This window comes from Lissotriton vulgaris, chromosome 7 (genome assembly GCF_964263255.1).
Source record: "Lissotriton vulgaris chromosome 7, aLisVul1.2, whole genome shotgun sequence".
NCBI classification, from domain to species: Eukaryota; Metazoa; Chordata; class Amphibia; order Caudata; family Salamandridae; genus Lissotriton; species Lissotriton vulgaris.
This window is the reverse complement of record NC_141695.1, coordinates 1,069,434,750-1,069,457,152: the sequence shown is the minus strand read 5'-3', so window position 1 is coordinate 1,069,457,152 and position 22,403 is coordinate 1,069,434,750. Positions and strand designations below refer to the sequence as shown.

General features: G+C 44.9%; 1 protein-coding gene across 1 annotated transcript in view; it reads left to right on the top strand.

Moving 5' to 3' along the window:
- The window catches only part of TRPC7 (transient receptor potential cation channel subfamily C member 7), a 1,554,154-nt gene that overhangs the window by 692,554 nt on the left and 839,197 nt on the right, over nt 1-22,403 (top strand). The gene's annotated exons all lie outside the window — the stretch shown is intronic.

The window sequence follows — 22,403 nt, the reverse complement described above, 5'->3', positions numbered from 1 at the left end:
TGGGTCCCCCACCACTAGGGAGAGTCCCCCAGAGAATGCCTCAGATAATTAATTTGTGAAAGTCCTGGATGATGCTGCAATTAGATGTATAATAGGTTACTTGAATCTGTGTAAACACAACAGATCATGACATTTGATCAAAAACATTTCCAAAGTTTACAGTTTCAAATGCTCAAGGTACTCAATCTTGGATTCACAATTACCTTAAACCCATGCATGTACGCAACATAATCAGAAAACATTTGGCCAGACTGGTGTCATAACTCCACATAGCTTCTAACTCATGTATGAACTTTTCTCTACCCAAAATTATGTATCTTGTGGAACGGTGTTACGCTTTCATTACTTTAGCCTTTATAGTTCAGTAAAGTGAACTGATGTCACCAAAAAGGATACCTGGCAAAAACACCTTAGTCTAGTGTATTCACAAGGCCATAAAGTCTGCATACTGTACATTTACCAAACATGAAATATGAACCAATTGGAGTAAACAAAATACTGCATTGTTGTACCAATAGTATAATACATTGACAGAAGTGTTAGGGACTATACACATAACCAACATCATTTACATTAGCTATTTTACAGAGCATATACATATCTCCAGTTGTAAATAGCACAAAATTAGCTTTCCATTGACCATGATGGTATTTGCCAACTTTTCACACATATATCAATCATATTCATGCATAGATCACTACATACCCACACAATGCCATTTAGGGCTTATAAAACACTGCAAATATTAATATTGTTGTGTATTCAACATGGCAGAGTGCTTACTACTCACTGACATCATTGTCCTAGGTCAGGACCATAATATGGGACACATAAAATCATGCACTGGACTTCACTCTGGAACTTAAAGGTACATTGTAGCCTCTGAAATAGCAAAATAGGCAGTTAGACAGATTCTCATAGGTATTTCAAACATGTACCTGCTCCTCTGGTGAGCCACAGATCCGCATATACAGGGACAGGGCCTCCTCAACCAGCAAATCCAGCCCCACTGGTGAAAAGACAGGGGCCCTGACACCTGTCTTGCCCGGCATCTTTGGTCCCAGAGATCAGCAACAGCAAACAAAGTGGAGGAGGTCTTTATGGCAGTAGAGTCAGGAGTCAAGAGTAGTTTTTTCAACTTCTGCATACAGTTATGCGACAAACGCGCTCCTCAGCGGAGACGGACAAAGGCATTGGCCTTCATACATTGCTTTCATCAATATTAGCCTACGGCTGTGTCCGTCATGGAGTTCTCCACTCACTACATACTCAAATTTCACTGTGGCCATCTGATTCCTTACAGCAAAGTCAGGCTCCCGCCATTTCTGAAGGTGTAATCATGTGTTTGTGACTGTTAGGAGGGTCACCACCACTCTAAATGGTGGCTACTTTGTTTACATATTCTAACTACGAGGGACACTCATTAATTTATTAGTAAACATTCATTTGTGATGCGTTACTGTGGATAAATGTGAGAGTTGCTTGGTGTTGCCAACACATCTGTTGATGGTACTTTTGGTGTAAAATGATTTTTTTTTTAAAACAGAATTGTTTAAATAATCCATGTGAAATGAATTATTTACACAATTTTTTCATTTATTATAATTGAAGGTGACTATTTTTCATTTGCGAAAAATGAAGGTCAAAATCAAAGTGGTCTTTAACATGTGTTGTCAAACCATATATCATGAGTACAAAGGTCTTCAATCTGTGGGGTGCGACCCCCAGGGGTGCTGTGGAGTTCTGGAAAGGGGGTCGCACATTCCTCCGCTTCACTTGTGCCTGCAATTAAAAATGTTCGCTTTCATTTTGGAAATAGACAGCCGTCCTAGGATGGCTAATTTAGATCATTATCAGCTGAAGTTTTATCAAGTGAGTCTCTAGTGCTGTGATAAGCTTTCATGCTTGCCTGAATGAAATGCAAATGTGCCTATCAGTTAATCTGCAAGTGTAAAGGGTGCCTGGGAGCCTTTCTGGCTTTAATAGATCAAATCACTACAAGCTTTGTTTTTATGAGTGTTAGTGTAAAGAGTTAACAATTGGGCTGTTAAGTGCTTGCTTTTAACTGCATTTACACAGCCCTTAGTACCCTTAACAAGGTGTTTAAGGGACAGTTATTTAAAAAGAAATTGCATTACATGCGCACTGGTATTAATAAAATGTAAATTTTGGAAGCACCATTTTATTGTGAAACTATTTACACATTTTTCAGCATTCTATCTTACACTGTGTGTAATGCAAGTATAAAATAATGACTTACATATTCACATTGCTTTCTGTCATAGGCTATGACCTCATAGCACAAAAAATATACATCACTATTTTCCACTGCACCAAGATTGAATTCTGTGGCTCTCTGGTTACACATAGAAATCTCAGTTTAGGAGTAGTAAAGTAAGGCATACTAACTTTAAGACTCCTAAACTGAGAAAAATCCTAACTTCAAGACTTTCGGTATTCACAGAAGGCATTTGGGAGTCCTAAAGTTAGGAATCCTAACTTTACTACTCCTGAACTGAGAAACATCCTAACTTTAAGACTTTCGGTATTCACAGAAGGCATTTAGGAGTCCTAAAGTTAGGACTACTAACTTCTGTGAATACCAAAATGAGTAAGTGCCTTCTGTGAATACCAAATTGAGTAAGTGACTTCTGTGAATACCAAAATGGTAGTAAGTTTAGGATTTTGTCTTAAGTTAGTTCTGTGAATCGGGCCCCTTGTTCTTTCCTCTTTCCATGAGTGCTGCATTCTGTAGCTCACATAGAAAGAGGAAAACGCTTCTCAGGATTGTTTATGTGAAGGAGGGTGCCCCCTCCTGTACAAAAACAATCTTGCCTATGTTGATGCTACACAGCAATTTGTTCGCCAGTTGCAAGGGGAAAGGACAGGAATGCACTGCATTCCATAAATAGTGTGCATTCCTGCCCTTTCACACTGATGTAGGGCTGCCCTACTCAACTTCCTCATAAATTAGGTCCTTTGTATTTAGTGACACCTTTGACTACACCCCCATGCTCACTGACCTTTGGTTTGCTAAACACTGTTTAATATTATTTCCCCACCACAAAAATTATTTGCTGTGAGAATTTGAGGCATTTATGGCTGTTGATAGTTGTTGATGATAAGGAGTACCAGGTTCTAGAAATGTTTGTCAGAAGGGGGCCCTGACACCTACAAATGTTTGACAAGGGGGGCTCGGCATCAAAAAAGTTTGAAGACATTAGAACAACATGACATATGCATTCTTTATCATATGTGAAAACGTTGAATAGTTACATTTTTCCCCATTGCAGACATTTGAACCCTGGGAGGGTTAGGAGATACAGGCTGTGGCATACCTTCCTTTTCCTGACCTTGCCACCATGGAAGAAAGGGACATCATCAAGAAGTTTGAGTAGGCAAACTATACTTGATTTATGTCAACAGCTAGAGCCTGATCTACATCCTCATCACAGCAATCCCACATCTATTACACCAGCTGTCAAACTCATGGCAGTACTTCATTTTGTGGCTACAGATTCCTTCCAAGACACTGTGGCAGTGTCAGGTGGTATGTCACAACCGACTTTCAGTGGTATGCTACTACAATTACTTTCAGCAAGAATAAGACACATCAATAGCTACCGCCAGTTCTCACGATGTCAGGATATGGCCATTGTTAATGGTGATTTCTATGCTTTTTCATGCCTACCATATGTAGCTGGAGCATGCCTTTTTGCCACCGTACCCCAGGGAACAAGTCTGCTAAAATCAGAAGAACTTCCATTCAATCAATGTGCAAGTTGTCTGTTTACCTGAATCATACTTCTCAAGCGTCTGTGCCCGGCTCCCTGGTTCAGCCCATGATTCCTTTCTACTACAGGAACAGCAGTGATCCCTTGCAAATGTCACAACTTGAATCTGAGATGGCCTGGCTTGTTGGTAAGTACAATCTCTCACAATATTGTTTGGGCAATTTCATGTTGCATAATCTAAAAGGTTTTATATCTTTTGGCTCTTTTTTCGCCTTTTATCTAGGAGACAGCCTATCCCAATGGACTGTGGTTGTTGACACCGCTGAGGAATCCAACACCGTCAGGAGAAGTCTGCTTCAATGAGGCCCATGGAAGAACATGGAGGCCAGTGTAGCGGGCTTTCAGGCTTCTGAAGGCCAGATTTCATTGTCTGGACAAAACTGGTAGAGCTCTCCTCTACTCACTCGCTAAGGTGTGCCAAATCACTGTGGGTGGCTACATGCTACACAATATCACCCTTTGACAGAACATCCCTTACAATCCAGAGGATACAGACCAGGTAAGTATCCTGAAATGCCTAATGAAGATGATGGTGGAGATGAAGAAGGAGTTATTGACAGCTTCTTCTCATGACTAAGTATATTTGCATATTTACTCACATATTTATTGTTACACCAACTATTGATCTGATGTTGAGAGAAGTATGTAGTATAATTTGTTAGTAAGGGCAAGCTCATGGAAAGAATCCAGGTCCAAGGTGTTTGTTGATCAAAGTTTTCACACATTGACTACTGTGTATAGTTTCGTTGTTTATCTCTGAGTGTTGTTTTTAAACTGTGTTGTGTCCTCCAGATGTTGACTTTGTAATGTGTCTAGACTGTTAGGTTTGATTGGTAATCTGTTTGTTTTGATCTGTTGTAGGTTTCGTCATCATTGTCATCTTCATTTGGACATGTTAGAGTTGTGACATTTGCTAGTATATGGGGCTGTTTCGAAGTACAAATGGAAAATGGGTTGATTCTGGGAGAGACAGGCACAGACTTTGAGTGTACGAATCATGTACCAAGACAAATTGCACATTGATTGATTGGAAGATTCGAGGACTCCATAAAACTTGATCTCTGCTGCGTGTTGGCACTAATGCAATGTGCATGCCATCATTAGCTCAAACTACATGTGGTGGTGGAGGCAAATCATTATATTCTCCTGCAAATCATTATATTCTCCCTTCTCATTGGCTAAATCCTCATTGTGTGTAAAATGTAATTAGCTGTTGATGTGTCTCATCATTGTAGGACATACTTCTTGTCGCACACCAGAGCAACTTGGTTGTGATATTCCACCAGATACTGGAATAATCTATTTCAATTATCCTGTAGCCACAAATTGACTACTGCCATGCTTTGTATATTAGTGTATTAGATGTGGGATTCTTGTTGTGAGCCTGTGAATCTGGCTCCAGCTGTTGATTTTAATAAATGATAATTTGCCTATTGAAACTGACTGTTTTCGAATCTATCCCTTTCTTCCATGGTGCTAAGGTCTGGAAATGTAGATGTGCAAATGAGATTGGGTATTTTCGGTTATGCATGTGTTATAATGTTTTTGGAGCACTATGACAACCAAATCTTTGTTACTGTTCTATTACATACTAGTGATTGACCTGTGGTTTGTTTATGTCTTTTTGGACATTTGTGTGGCACGTTACCTACACAGAAATCATGTTGGACTAGACAAACATTGTATTGGTTGACATTATAAAATGTGTGAGAGAACAGGAATACAAAGTTTCTGATGCTGGTATTTTGTGGTTTTATTGCACAAAACCAAAACAACTGAAAAAGGATGTAAAGAAATAACCAAACAAACAAGCATTTACAATGCAATAGTCTCAGCATTATAAAGGTAGAGCTATTGGCATTTCTCGACATTTTTTTAAATCATAAATAAATGACATTGTCATTTACATTGCCAATAGCTTAATCGTTAAATAAATGGCATTGTCATTTACAATGCCAATAGCTTAACCGCTCACAAATGCATGACCGATTGCATTTACAACCACACAGAGCCACACACACAAAGCCACCCACACACACATACAGAGCCACCCACACAGAACCACACACACACACACAGAGCCACACACAGAGCCACACAGAGCCACACACACACAGAGCCCCCCCCACACACTCGCAGAGCCCCACACACACACACACAGCCCTACACACACACACAGCCCAACACACACACAGAGCCCTACACACACAGAGCCCCACACATACAGAGCTCCACACACACCCAGAGCCACATACACACCCAGAGCCACATACACACCCAGAACCACATACACACACAGAGCCACATACACACACAGAACCACATACACGCCCAGAGCCACATACACACACAGAGCCACATACACACACAGGAGAGCAAGCACAGCGTGGGGGCAGGGAAGCAAGCACAGCCAGGGGGCCGGGGAGCAAGCACAGCCAGGGGGCAGGGGAGCAAGCACAGCCAGGGGCAGGGAAGCAAGCACAGCCAGGGGGCAGGGTAGCAAGCACAGCTGGGGGGCAGGGGAGCAAGCACAGCGAGGGCGCAGGGAAGCAAGCACAGTGAAAAAAGGCGCACCTTAGTAGAGGGCTTAAAAACAAAGGAAAAAGTAGTATCTAACACAAGCATTTACAATGCAACGGTCTCGCCTTAGCAAAAGTTAGAGCTATTGGCATTGTAAATGACAATTTTTTTATTTATGTGTTGGTTTTGAAAAACGATAAATAAATGGCATTGTCATTTACAATGCCAATAGCTTAATCTCTCGCAAATGCGAGACCTATTGCATTTGCACCCAGACACACACAGAGAGCCACACACGCACACACAGCCTCGCACACACACAGCCAAACACAAAGAGACACACACACTGTCCCATAAACTCACTGTCCCACACACTCATCTTCCCACACACTCACTGTCCCACACACTCACTGTCCCACACACACACTGTCACACACACACACTGTCACACACACACACTGTCACACACACACAGACTGTCTCACACACACACTGTCTCACACACACTGTCTCACACACACTGTCTCACATACAGTGTCTAATTTGGGGTTCGCCCACTTAGTCTCCAGGAGCCGGGCCTCTCAGAGAGCCCCTGTGAAACCTGCCCCTAGAGACTTTAGGCAGGCCTCGCAAGATCTCAATTATACAGCTGATGAATAGCCACCTTTGTGTCCCCCCAGCACCCTCCAACTCCTCACCTCCTTCAGGAGTCTAGATAGATATTTTCATACATCTTCCATAGCTGGTACATACTGGTCTCCACGGAAGTTGCACAAAGTAGCTACTGGCGATGCATCAACATGTTTGTGATCTTGTGCACCCTCTCCGGGGCTGTACTGCCATTGTACGGGAGTGGTCAGGTCTGGTGGACATTGACTGACATCAATGCCATTACCTTACTGCCTCCGGGCTGCTGTTTGGCCATACATATTACACGGCTTGACTAACAGCACAGTTCCTTCCAAGGACAGGCGCCATTGGCTTGCAGCCTCACTCGCGGTCACGCAGGTTTGCCCTGGCGCACTCCTGTGAATCCCAACGTGATGAATCGTTGACCAAGTTGGCACGTGCGGCTGCATGCAAACGTCTTGTTGATTAGACAAACGATCATATAGAGATATGGTCACCTTTGAGTCTGCTTCACCAGGCAAACATAACCTTTGCTAGCCATGTAATATACTGTTCGCGTTCACCTCAACTTCAAGCGCCTAGTAAGCGCTATATAAAAGCAATTTTAATTCAATTCAATAGAGCACCTAACATTTGCACAGCCACCCCTGGAGCAACTTTCAGACCACCCTTCCCAGTACTTCTCTCTTCTTCACTCCTTTCCTTGTGACGCGTTCCCGTTTTTGTGAGGTATGCATCTGTGCCAATTTCGCTCACCTCAGCCATCTGGAAACTGGTTTGGAAGATGAATAAACTGCCTCTCCGCTCTGCATAGGGGAAATGCGTTGTTTTGATTAGCCAGTTGTGAATTGTTTTGAGTCCCACTTTATTCTCTAACGATTTTTTAACCCTTCGCGTCCGTTTAGTTGTACTGCATTGTTTTGCTAACCTTAGTATATAGCAACACAAGTCCCTTGTATTGAGAACTGCTGGTCTGTAAATGATCGTCAGTGAGCTTGTCTCCATCTATGTGTTTTTTTAAAAATTTGTAAATAAAGAACAATTGCAACAAAAAACAAAGTGCCGGTCCCGCGGGGAGCGCTGACTGCAAGGCGCGGTCATGTGACTGTGCGCTTCCGCCCTCTCCACCAGGAGTCGATGCGAGGCGTGGGATGGCCATTGTTCTGACGCGGCTTATTTAACCAGCACGTGGGTGGGTTTAAGACCACTGTCCGCCTTTCAAGCTGTTCAACTTTCCAAAGGAAACCGTTATACACAAGAGCAGTTAATATACCCGTCCACAGTCTATTTTCCTCGCAAGAGCACCGCTTCTAAGCCGTGAATCCGTTCATCTCATCACCTGCACCCCCCAGAGACAGCATGGTGCTAAAGTTCACTGTGTCCCTGGGGCAGCGTCTAGTACAATAATAATCATTGCCAGCCTCCCTCCCAAAGCCCGATTTATCTCCCAGACAATTGCAAACTTCTTGGTTGCTGCTTTTGATGTCAATTCTGTACAGCATCTCTGTGCGGGCTATTTACCAAACGCATAAATAACGAGCCGTGAGCGTGCACGCTCCCGAACTTCTGGTTTCGGGATGTGCACGCTCACGGCTGTCGTGGGGCGGGACTTCCGTCTTTGCCAGAAGCCCGCGCCCACGGAGTGGATGGCCCAGAGGACCGGTGGCAGCAGAAGTCAGGAGTGGCGGCTGAGGCCGCTGATGCGGTAAGTGGGGCTTGGGGGGCTTGGGACGTGTGTGTGTGTGTGCATGCGTGCGTGTGTGTATGTGTCTGCTTGTGTTTGTCTGCGCGTGTGTGTCTGCATGTGTGTGTGTGCGTGCCTTCGGCCGGCCTGCATAAGCGTGTCCACAGACCCTGGTAGGCTCGTGCACCGCTCTGTCTCCCTTGAGAGCGAACTCGGCGACAATAGGTCTCAATGCCGAGACCTAAATATGGAACTGTCAGTCTTGGTAGATGAAACTATCACGGTGGATCCAGATTTGTTTGATGCTGAATGTCCAATATACACTTTGCATCAGAAAAGGTAAGAATGCCCATAACTAGTCTGCAGACTGAATGGTAGGGACACGCTGGAGGAAATTAGGTGTAGGGTTCCTTACTAGTGGTAAATGTCTTGCCAACATCTCCTGCTGATCATTTGGGTGGACAGGGGTGGGATCTACAGCTGCTGCGACTGGGATGGTTGAAGGTAGTTCCTCCTGTGGCAGGTCATCCTTTTCTGTGTCTGCCACAGATGTATTTGGGCTGGGGAAGATTGTGTTTGACCAAGAGTTTCAACCGTGCACAGCCAAAGACTTAAACCACACCAAGTGTGTCTCATGCTCCAAAGAATAACTCCCCGCTCGGGGAGAAAATAAATAACTTGGAAGTAGCACCAACACAGGTGTGTTGGTGTCTCCTTGGGCACATATTTGGTGCTGCGTACTACAGCTAGTTTCAACCTTGAAATTGAAATAATGCATTTCGGCTACTGCCTTCATCTAGGGAATATTGAGTGAAAAAATGCTGCAGTTATTCAATATGCCGGCGGTTCAAACGCCATACTCTCATTCTGCTTCCCTTCACCAAAGCGGATTTGGGGCATGTACCAACGACGTTTTGAACCGCCGGCATATTGAATAACTGCAGCGTTTTTTCACTCCATATTCCCCAGATAAAGGCAGTAGCCGAAATGCTTTGGGAATGAAAGATAAATGATGTATGGATACCTAGGAGTGACAAAATATATTGCCTACTTACCTGGATGCAGTAAATGATGAATAAAATCACTTACGGTTGAAAAGGAAAAAGGAACATTGATTGTTTTATTACAATTTCAAGGTTGAAGCTAGCTGTAGTACGCAGCACTAAATCTGTGCCCAAGAAGATTGTGTTTGGCCACAGAAAAGGGTAGATGGTGCAAGGTAAGCATGCGCACATTGGTGAGAATGTCCTAAAGCACCCCAGTAAGGGAGACCAAAGTGGAGTTGTGTTTCTCCAGCTGAGGATTGTGCTCCCTTTGCAGCTGCTTCATCTCCTTGAGCTTGGTGGAGACCTGGTCATCATTTCTTTGGACTGTTGGGTGGCTCCCAAGATGTGGTGGATGGTGGCCTGGGTGATAGTGATCCTAGTGGCTTTACTTTCCTGGCTCATAGGTTTCCTCCCACGCACCCTACCTCCCTTCCCCTGTGACTATGACACTGTGTGCCCATTCTCACTGGGTCCTGGCTGGAAGGTAGTTGGTAGTAGCTAAACATCAGGCAGGACTGGGCGGACCAACATGGTTATGCTGGTACTTGGGGGACAGGAAGGGGTGGCACCAATCAGTTGTGGTGTTGACTCAGCTGGGGTGGGAGGTATAGCTGTAGGCTTTGTGAGACTCACTGGAGCCGTGCAATCAGGCTGATCAGATGAGCCAGCATCCTCGTGCTCTTCCAGACTATCAGCGGAGTCACCCCTGGAGACTTGATCCTGGGATACAGTGAAGCCTGCCTCTTCTGCAGCTGTGTGCCCATGTATTCTTGTAGTTGGACCTATTCTATATGAAAAATACCAAATTTTAAAAAGTCTGGATTATGCTTATAAAACGTTTGTAGCTAATACCTGAAGCAACCTAAAAGGAAAAGAATGATTCATTTCAGTGGTATTGCAATGATTTATAGAAACAGTTTGTATTCCACACAGCAACTTTACATCAACAGGTGACCAGATGTCCTGAAAATGAAAAATGCAGTTTGAAAGTATATAGTGAAATATATTAAAAATTAGACACAACACCGTCGAGGTGAGGAATTTTAAAAAACCTTCCAAGGCCAAGAAGGCTACCTATATGTCAAAGACACTACTTAGAGGGATGTTTTTTTCACTGATAATCAAATGAACATTGCAGAGTACAATTTTGGAGGCCATTCCAAAGGATATATCTTAACATTTGTAGGTCAACACAGTTTGATTAGTGAGACAATATAAAATTAGTTCTATTCAATAACAAGTAATGAACAAAATAATCAATTGATCCCAAACACATTTCATAAGAGAGCATCCCATAGGACTTAATGAATACTTGTCCGTTTAACATATGTAGATAAAAGAATGTAAACAGAGAACTAACAAATATGACATTGCAATCATATTTTCACACAACAGAAATAAGGTATCTTGGCAGTTGTTGTCATTTCAATGTAAGATGGCCCTCACTTTTCTAAATTGTAAGTTGACAATTCTTAGTGGTACCATGCCGTAAAAGAAGAAAATACCATTTACAAAAGGAAATACATGTGAAGCTTGTTATCTGGTGTAGACACACTTACAAGCATCATTGCATCATGCGGAACGTAATGGAGATTGAGACCTATAATCTTAAAAACTACAAAACACCTTCCTACCAAGAAGTGAGGAGCATATGCTACAAATATATTTAATATTTACAAAAAAACAAGAGCACCCTGTATGTCTATGCGAACAGGGGAATCAAGACTACTTTAGCAAATGTACACATGGAACTCATCTTGCAAATACTTGTTTATTCACAGACTTTTCTGTGCAGTCAATCAATATAGAGAAAGTTTTCAAATGACATCAATACTACTAATGAATAGAGAAATTAAACACTACAAAACACATTCCTACCACCAAGTGAACATATGCTACAAATATATCTAGGTTTCTATATTTTAAAAACGTTGGAAACACATTGGCAGGAGCTACATTAAAAGCAAAAAGGAGATTTAGGTTTAGTGACACATTGAGAAGTTCAACTCACCAGTGTCCACTCCAACACTGAATCTTGGCAAGCCTTCAGGTAAAAGGATCTTGAAGACCTTCTCCTCCCAAGGATGCAGATTTGAAGGGGACCTGGCAGATCCAAAATCAGTCTGCCTGACCTCCAGATGGTGCTTGTAGATAAGGAGATGAACCCTCCCCCACAGGTCGCTCCACCCTTTTCTAATCTCTTTCTGTGTGTGCACAGTGGTAGCTGGCCCGTCTGCAGGGTAGTGTTGCTGTGGAGTGGCGAAGGATCATGGTCTGATATGGAGTGTGTTTTACTGGTGGTATGAAGATGAAGGGAATTATCCAACAGACATCAGGTCTGTGTATTTTACAATTGTAATGGATACAGGAATAGTACCTGTGGACCCCATCCCACAAAGGCATCCCTCCATTGGAAAACAGCTGCCAGGACAACACCAGTTCAACTATGAGAACTAAATATGGTCGACCCAATCATGCTGCCCTGATGGCAATAAGTACTAATCGCCAGCAGAGGAGTCCACCACATCGGTGGCATCTAAGCCACGACCACAGCGTGTAACACTCTGTCAACAGGGACGGAACACCACCTGGTCGATGGTGTTGTGGGACCGCCGCTGTGGCAGTCCAGTGATAAGACCCCCAAGTTCCAAATTAGGCCCCAAGGCCAATTGGGCAGAAGTCTAACTAAGTTCAGACTGCAGTACAAATATAGGCTCCCCAAAACGGATATAAAGGTAGAGTAGAAAGTGAAGGCTTGCAGCAGTTGTACTTACAGTGATAAAACTAAGATTAACCATTGTCACCTCTGTTCCCTGTTCAAGTTACTGAAAAACCATGGAAAACGTTAGCTTTGGTCATTATTGGCTCAATTAACTAAAATGGAGTTCCAAAGTAATTCATGTTTATGTTAACTATCAGTGACATTGAACTATAACCAAAATGTTAATTAAACCACAACAGGTGTGTTAATTAATTTCTTAAGAGATGTTTTTCTTTTCTAATGAGTTCCAGATGTATTAGTTCTAGACAACAGGAAACAATTCCCTTCTCAGGACATGAAAGAGTTGTTTGTAAACTATCCATTATACACCAGAAAATAGCCTCATATGGTCCACAGACGAATTGCCTGGTCAGGAGAGCCAACAAATTAATTAAAGATGTTATCCACCTTGCCTGTGTAAATGGGCAACCTCTGTTGTCGGCATACCACACAAACTCGAACCCGGTTACAGGTGTTTCTCCTTTTGCTTTGCTTAGAGGTAGACAACAATGTTCAAACTTTGCATAAGTTGGTTGAGTGGAGTGGTTTCGGAAGTTTATGACAAGGAATGTCAGAAAAACAAAATTTAAAAACCATCAACAGAAACACAAAAAATGGTATGAATTTAAGCATGGATTGAATGGTCAAAGGATGAAGAGAGGAGTTGTTGTAGTAATCAAAAGACCTAGGAGCAGATGTATCATCACCATCATTTGCGATTCTCAAATAGCAATTTGGGATGTATGTAGAAAATCGCAATTTTGTTTAGCGATTTCTTAATATTCCTAAATTGCGATTTGCAAATTGCAAAATCGCAATTAAGGAATAATTTCCCATTCATTTCTATGGGCCAGGAGGCCATAGGAATGATTGGGAAGTTATTCTCAATTTGCGATTCGCAATTTGAGAATCGCAAATTGAGAATAATTTCAAGGGTGTCTTGAGGACATCCTGCTGCACCCCTGAATTTTACATGTGTGCGCATATGGCGCATATACATTCCCTAAGGGCATGTATGAGCGCCACATGGCACCTTCACAAATGCCAAAAAGTGCAATTGTGAAAGAAATCGCAAATTAACACCAACTTGAAGTTGGTGGTAATTTGCGATTTCTTAAGGTGAATTCGCAAAACTTAAATGTTTCTTACATAGCATTTAAGAAATCGCTTTTTGCGTTTCCTTAAATTCTTGCGCAAAGTTAAGGAATCGCAAATTTTGCGATTTCTTAATTTTGCGATGCCATTTCCTTCATACATCCCGTTTTCCTGATTTTTAGTTGCAAACGGTGCTTTTTTGCGAATTGCAGCGTTTGCGACTAAAAATTCCGTTGATACATCTGCCCCTTTGTCAGTTGGAAAGAAGGGAGAGTAAATTCTTCAAATTGTACATTGTCAATGTCAAACAGAATGTTGTCATATTGAAAAGTAGTCTGATGTGGACCGTGAACAGACTGGCCAAATGCCCTCCCAACTTGATTGAGCCTTTGAAGGTGGTCAAGGAAGGTACATGAAGTTCAATTCCTAATGGAAAAGGGATGATAACTATAAAAGGAGTAGAGACATTCCCTATTACCAGAAGGATTATTGTGTTATATAGGGTGTTTGTAGGTTATTTTATTATCATACAAAGTGTTATAACGTTCCCTCCATGGCATCCTGATGATTTGTTGGCCTATTCTATTGTTGTGCACCTGTTTTTCCCATTCTGCACTAGAACACTCTGGTTGTTTAGGATGTTTAGTATGAAGGGGTTTTCTCCTCAGCCTGGAGATGATCCAATAAACAAGATTTTTCTTAACTGTTGAATAGGCATCAGTTATTCACTTAGGGCCCAATGTAGGTGGCCGTTTCAGGCCATTTACCGACCGGTAATGGCCGATTTCGGCCGTTACCAACCGGTAAATGGCCAATCGGTATGTAGGGGCCTAAATCCAAGGCCACATGTAGGTAAATCTACATTTACAGATTCCTTAAAATTACCAATTCGGTAAAATACAGAATCAGTAATTTTACTGATTCTGTAAATTCCATATTTAGGTGGGACTCTTCTGAGTCCCAAAGGCCTTAACGAATCGGTATTTTACCATGAAATCCAACTTCATGGTAAAATACCGATTCCGGTGTGCATGCACATGCGTGCATGCACACCTATGCCATGTGGCAGGCAGACCTGCCCCTAGGGCTTGTATGCCTGCCACATGGCACCCAATCCTGTTTAGGGGGTGCCAGGGGGTGTCAAAGTGACACCCCCTGCACCCTTGTGAAATTCGGTATTTACTGATTCGGTAAATACCGAATCGGTAAAGCCTATTGATTCCAATGGGCTTTGAAGCCCATAGGAATCAATAGGCTTTACCGATTCGGTATTTACTGAATCAGTAAATACCGACTTTTACCGATTCGGTAAAAGGGAACATCTGGATTCCCTACATACCCACCCCTCACATTTACCAATTCTTAATTACCGAATCGGTAAAATTCGGTAATTAAGAATCGGTAAATGTTACTTACCTACATCTGGCCCTAAGTTTCTCAAATTCAAACAGTAACTCACAGAAAAGTTACAAGTTCCCTTTAGGAAAGTGTTGAACATCCACCAAGTCATAAGTTGTGTTGTTCATAAATGACCTAGATATTTTCATACCCAGTTAGTCTACCTAACCTTAGTGACAACATTGGCAGTTGTAAGTGTGCAAATTTAGTGTGTACAACACTCAGCCGGCAGAGTGCATAGATCAATGAGCAGCAAAGTAAAGGTCATCATGGAAAAGCTGAACTTCCGTAGATGTCCATGATTCCTGTTTTTAGATGTACCTGACTAAATCATGAATCTACATAGAAGGAAACCTATGATGAGTTTATTTTCTGTTCCTAAAGAGAGGTTTGGGGATTGTGCTCCACAAACTTCAAATGATCTGAAAGACCTGATTTCAGTGCCTATCACAACAGCAATGTTGTAACCACCACGACAAAACAATGCATGAGTATCTCACTGTCTGTAATTTTGTTTTTTAAAAAACACTTCATATCAAGAACATAAAGGGGACTGTTAGTGAAAATATGTTTTATTGGGATTGGTGGAGAACTGCATTTCTACATGATTATACTTTTTCCAATTAACCAACATTCCTAGTAGTACGCCTAGACTTGAGTTTACAGGCACACTGATAAAAATGTGATGTGACACGTGCATAGGTCTCTTACTCCCCCTGTGCGGGCTTTTACAGAGCATCGAATTCTCCACTTGTGTCTGAAATACCTTTGTGTATAGACCACATGATTTACCAATGTCAATTCCAAACTATTCTTTGCACAATGTACAACTGCAAATCACAATGACACGGTTAGTAGTGCAGTTGCCTGTTGCAATTTTAATTTTCATTCAATATGCTCACTGCACAGATAAGGTATTTTTCCACAAATAGGAAAACGGAAGCCACAAATAAAAGTGTTCAAGCAATATTCTGACAGTTATTACGGCAAACCTAACCTTTCTACTGAGTAAATGCAGAATAATTCTAATTGAACAACACATTTGAAACCTACCTCTGCAATCGATGGACAGGAAGATTATTTATTTACACAGTGACTAATCACATTTTCTGTGGACCGAGTTAGTATGCTTTCTATTGAGGCATGTTTATATTTTATACTCCTGCATACTTTAATGGAAATTGTTGCGAACCTACAGATTGCAAAATCTTTATTTAATGTTATAATATGAACACCAACCAACAGCATTTAAATAAAGTAGTTGAATACCGGAGAGTTATGTTACTGTAGTCCCTCGGGTATAACTCAAATTACTTCAAAAAAATACAACTACAAGTTAGGTTTCTGGAATTTGACATATTAAAGGTTTTGTCAAAATTGCAGAATTTGTGTCCTGTGCTGTTTTTCCCTTTGTCTTTTTCTTCTTGCCTTTCACAGTTGAAAGTCTATGAGCCATATCATGAAGGGCTGTTCTGAGAAGAGTGCCTGTTTTATGTGCCTGAAGGGAGCAAAGTGAATTAATTTAGGGCTATATGTAGAAATATTTTTAGAGATCGCAAATGGCCCAATTTGCAGAATCGGCTGTCTGCAACCGCAAAAAATGCACTTTGTAACGTACTGAAGCCAAATTACAATACGGTAACATGTTACTAAATCGTGATGGTTTTGCAATTCAGTATTTAGAAGAGTCAATTTTAGGGCATCCCTTTCAATTACTGAATCACAGTATTAATGGTTCTACAAAACATTAATAATTTACCGCTTGCTGAAAGAAGGTGGTAATCCATCCGCAAACGGCAAAAGGGTCCTCAAGTGATCCCTTCCCCTTTGAGAATGACAAAAAACATTTAAAGGGCAGCCATTGGACCATGGACCACTGCCTACTCTCAAAAAATAAAAATGTAAAGTTTAATGTTATGTTTTTTTAATGCATCTGATTTTCTTTACACAGACATGTTCTATTAGTTACCGGTAATCTTTATTACTCCAGGTCCCACTGTCCTCGTCCCATTCATTAACTAATTGGAGATAACCATCACCCGACAAAAAAAAAGAGCAGAGGCATGCCGGGACACTAATACTGCCCCTCCCACCGGGAGTACATAAGCAGTACTTACCCAACATCCATTCTGTACAACCAAGCCGAGACAGGAAGGCCGGCCGCCCGGGAGTGAGGGAGAGGCGTATAAATGGGATGAGGACAACGGGACCTGGAATAATGAAGATTACTGGTATGTAATAGAACATTACCCCCAGGTCCCTTATGTTCTCGTCCCATTTATTAACTAATTGGAGAATACCAAAGCAGAAAACCGGCCTTCCGAAGCCACAAACAAGCCCAGGCAACCAGACCAAATGCAGCAGCCAAAGGGAGCGCCGAGACGGAGGCAAGAGGGGACTGCAGGAAGCAACTGGCCAGCAACCCAAAACAGGACAGCATGGCCAAAACAAGGACCGGAGGCAACGAGAAAAAAACAGAAGGCCAGGGCCCCAAAGTGGAGGCCGCCAACCAGCGAAACAGGAAACAGGGCAACCAGGCCAAAAGGACATAGACAAGGTCAGACAAGCCTGCCCAGCCCAGAACCACCAGGAAGGCACACAGGACCCGGCAGCCGCCCAGACACCGAGCAAACCCCAACCGCCCCAGGAGAAGGCCAAAGAAAAAAGAAGCCAAGCCCAGGCCACATGGCGCATGCACAATCACCCAAACCAACAAGGAAGGAGGAAAGCAGAGGCCAGAAACCGGCCCATTCCACCAAACGAAACAACCCAGCCCCCAGAGAGCCTAACCCCTCAGAGGATGACCAGGCCCCAGGAAAGAAAAGGCAGCACCAGTGCCACCAACCTCAGGAGCAGAACAGGAGCCAGACCCCAACCCAACCGAAAAAGGACTGGGAAGGGGACAGCGACCCAAAACCCCAGAAGGCCAAAAAAAAACACAGGAAAGGAGACCGCCAACCTACCCAGGACAGCCCCAAAACCCAGAACAGCAGGGGCAGAGGAGGCAATAGACCGCAGGGCAGAGAATCACCCATAAAGAACAAGCCAACAGCCGACCACACAACAGAGAGGTCAGCAAACCAGAACAACTGGTACAGCAAGGGTGGGAACAGGGCCATCAGCACCACCACAAAAAACCCAACCCCTAAGGGAGGAAACCCAGGCAGGGTGCAAGCCCTGGGCAACCGGGAACCCCCGGCAGACCCCAAACCAGGACACAACCAGGCACGAACCCGCCGAACCACAGAAGGCAGCCAAAAACAGGCACTATCCAGGCAGAGAACCGCACCGGAACCCCACACCCAGGCCAAACACACAGCAAGGGCAGGAGCAGCCGAAAAGGTCCCAAGGCGCACAGCACCCAGACCAGAAACCCACCAGGCCCGACCCCAGCCAAAGCAGAGAGGAGCCAAGATAGCAGCAAAAACCAGGGCAACCAACGAACAAGGAACCAGGAAGCCAAGACCAAAGCCAAGCAGCCCGCTGAAGCAGGAGAACTCGCAGGCCTAACCAGCCACAGGAAGGAGCCCACGCAGCGCCCAGGGCAAAGAAAGGGTGAGAGGATGACAGAGACCCCCAGCTCACCACAGGCGGACCACACAGAAGGCAGGAAGAGAAAACAAACAGAGGAAACCGCCAAAGCGGAAACCAGAGGAAGCAAAGAAGGCAGAGGGCCAAGCAGCCGCAAACCCTCGACAACCAGTAGCCGGAAGGGAGGAACCCACAGAGGCAAGAGGAACCCCACAGAACTGCTCCCCAACCAGAGAAGGGCAAACAGACACCCACAGGAAAGAGAGCCCGGGGAAGGAAGGCAAGCCAGGACACTGGAACCAGAAGGAACCAGGAACGCCCATCAAAACACACCCCAGAACTGGCCAAGAAGCGACAACACAGCCAGCAAGCTAAGGAAGCACAGCCAGAGGCTCAGACAAGCCAGCAGGAAGCCGGCAGACCTAAAGAAACAGGAGGCAACCCAGGACACGCCAATCCAGAAGCACCGAAAACCAGAACCCCACCCAGGCCCGAACAAGGTGGGTGGAAGAAGAAGGTGCACCCAGGCCACAGAGCAAAGCAAACACAGGCCACGGAAGCCAGGGAAGAGAACCGCAGGCAGGAGCAGACCCGAAGAACACACCACAACAGGGTCCGAAACCAGCAGATTAACACTCCAGGCCACCCAGAGAGTGCACAGGCAAGGACACAGGGCAGAAGAAAGCAACCAACAGGCGCCAGAACCCATAGGAGCCGAAAACACGAGCAGTCCCCAGCCAGGCACCCATGAAGGGGACCAGACGAGACCAGAACCCCCAGGTGCATCTGCCCCCAAAGGCCAGACAGAACCCCAACCGGAAGAACCGCAGCACCGAAGAGGGGAAAATAGACACCAACACCAAGGATATGGCAGCAGCGGAAAGACAGCCAAGCCCAAAAATGCACATGCACGAACCCCAGTCAATAAACAGGCGAACCACCACAGGGAAAAAAAACGGGAGGACGCAAATGAAAGGAAGAGCAGGAGTCCAACCACACCAGCCAGAGAAGCCCACAGCACCAGGCATCCCTAGGCAGCCCCCAGCCAGGAACCAACCAGGCGCTCACAAGGTGAACACCAAAGAGGAGTACAGGCGCCGACGGAGCCGCAAGGCCAGAGGAAAAGCAACCTGCAGGCCCGCCAGATACCCAACCAGACAGATTGGAATAGGAGGGGCGGCCAGAACCCACAGAAGCAAGACCAAAGGCAAGCAACCGAAAATAGAGCAAGGGAGCAGCGGAAGCAGGGGAACACAAGGACAACCCCAAGGAACCCCCAGTAGCGCAAGAGGAGCACCAGCAACCCGCACGTCAACCCCGAACCATGAAGAGGCCAGCCCACAGAATGGAACAGTGGCAGGCCAAGAACGCAAAATGGACCCAAAAAGCAGGAGAGGAACGCTACGCAGAACCCCAGGCACAAAACCCTGAAGCCCCGAGAGGCACCAGGAGCAGCCCATGGGAATCAGAAGAGGAAGCGAACACTGCACCGCCAAACAGAAACCAAGACCCATACCTGCCACGCGGAAGCCAGGGAACCAGGCGGACACACAGCACACCCAAGCGGAGCACAAACCATGACCGAACAGGATGCCCGCAGAAGATGCAAGGCCGCACGGGAACAAGGGCGGGCAGACACAAGGACTAGGCCCAACACCAGACTACAGCATCCGCACCAGTGAAACCCCAAGGAACCGGGACGAGCAGCGGCATCAAGCAAGAAAAGCGGGGCAGACCCCAGCAGCCAGTAGGAACCCAGGAAAGGACAAACACGAGCCCGCAGGACCCCCAAAGCAGATGCCAGAGGAGCTCAAACACCGCCCCACTAAAAGCCTGGGGAGGGAGCAACAGCAGAGCCCATAAGCGGGGAGGAAGACCAGAAGCATAAGCAACCGGTAGACGCCAGGAGCACGACGCGAGCCCGACTCCCGGGCAAGAAGCAGGTGACACAGTGCAAGCAGGCACGCAGGAGGACCCCAAAAACACCAGGCAACTCCATAAGCCCGCACAGAGGGAGCAAGCCGAAAAGGAACTCGCCACCATAGCTGCTGGAGAAGGCGCGAACGCCCAGAACCAAAGTGAGCCAAGGCAACCAAGTAACATCAGGGAGAGTAGAACCTCCCAAATAGAGCCCCAAATGGCTGAACAACAAAGGCCGAAACACGTGCCACCAGGCCCAGGGGCACTACATCAAGACAGCGACCCCAAAGGAGAGCCCCCGCTACGAGGAACCCCCATAAAGCAGCCCCTAGGACCCAGAACAGCCCCCAAAGGAGCAAGGGCAAGACCGACCGCTAGGGAGCCCAAGAGAGCACATCCAGGGCTGGCATCACCCAACAAGAAGCCAGCAACATAAAGGAAAGCACCGGCAGAACCCCAAAACAAGCAGGCACTCAGCCACCCAACTGGACAGAGCACCTGAACGTCCACAGCACCAACACAAACACTGCCACCATGCCACTTTGAGCAGAGACACCAAGCAGCCAACGGGAAGACCAGCCTGTGCCGAAACCCAGGACAGAGTGCAGGAGACAGCCCCAAGCAAGACAAAGAGTAAGGCAAACCTCCAACTGGGAAAGGAGGGGTGCGCAACCCAGGCTAACCTAGACCCGGGATTTAAAAAAACTTTCGCCCCATATCCCTGCTCCCTGCTCCCGCCAAGATGCTCGAGGCCCACCTTAACTGCCATCTGAGCGCCTTCCTGGATAAATCTAGCCTTCTAGACTCCTCTCAGCATGGCTTTCGGAAAGTGCATAGCACGGAGTCAGCCCTTACAGTGGTGATCAATAACATCCGCGCTAAGGTCGACAGTGGTCAGACTACCCTTCTGAACCCGCTCGACCTTACAGCCGCATTTGACACCCTGTCCCCCACCCTTCTGGCCACCCGCCTTAGTGAGATGGTAGTGGAAGGGCCTGCTCTGAGCCTCTTGACATTGTTTCTCAATCAGCGTGAGCAAAGGGTCAAACTGGGCTACTTCCTCTCCCCCGCTAAGCCTGTGCAGTGTGGGGTCCCTCAGGGCTCAATTCCTAACTAAGAGCATGGGGCACATTTATCAAAGTTCAATTTTGCATTCCGATACTAGCAAATCTTAAGTAAACGCTATTTAGGGAATGTAAAATGGTATCTAAGAAAATAGCAATTCCCTAATAGCGATTTCTATAGAGTCGCAATCACAACTAGGGAAACGCTAGTAGGAAATGCTACTCCATTCACAGCTAGGTGCATAGGTGTGAATTGTTAGCATTACCTAATTTGCAATTACCTAAGTGGTAATCGCAAGTTAGGAAATGGAATATCTAAGGCTCTCCTGAAGCACCCCCAAAACAATTTGCACATTTAAAGACCACACCTGCCCTAGGGGCATGTGTGCTACCTGGCACTTTGAAAATGCTTTTTTTATGCCTTTTCCAAATTTGCACATGCTTGCCATCGACTTGAAGTCAATGTTAATAACATTTCCCAAATGCCCAGATTACATTTAGGAAATGCTTGGTACATGTGCTCAGGGAATCAAAAATTGTGATTCTCTATTTAGCGTTGCAAATGTAGGCCAACGCAAAAAAAATGTGTTTTCCAAAAATGCACTGCCAAAGCCTTTCATACATATTAAAAGGCTATTTTGCATTTGCAAATGATCAAACTTAGCAATTTTCACCATTTGCGAATGCAAAATTGGTTGATACATGTGGCCCCATATGACTAACTCAAAGTACATGCATAGGTGTTCCCTGTATTAACAGAAAAACATTTCTGAGATTAAAACAGCTTGCAATTGTGACTTTGAACGTCCCGTCTAAAACGTCCTATACGCTTGATTTACCTTACCAGTCTTTTCTTCATCACAAACATGAGTGACACATGAGCTATGTCACACCGAATATCATTAATTAACACATGAAACATTTGGTAGTGCCGAATATTCAAGAACTCATTCCTTTCAC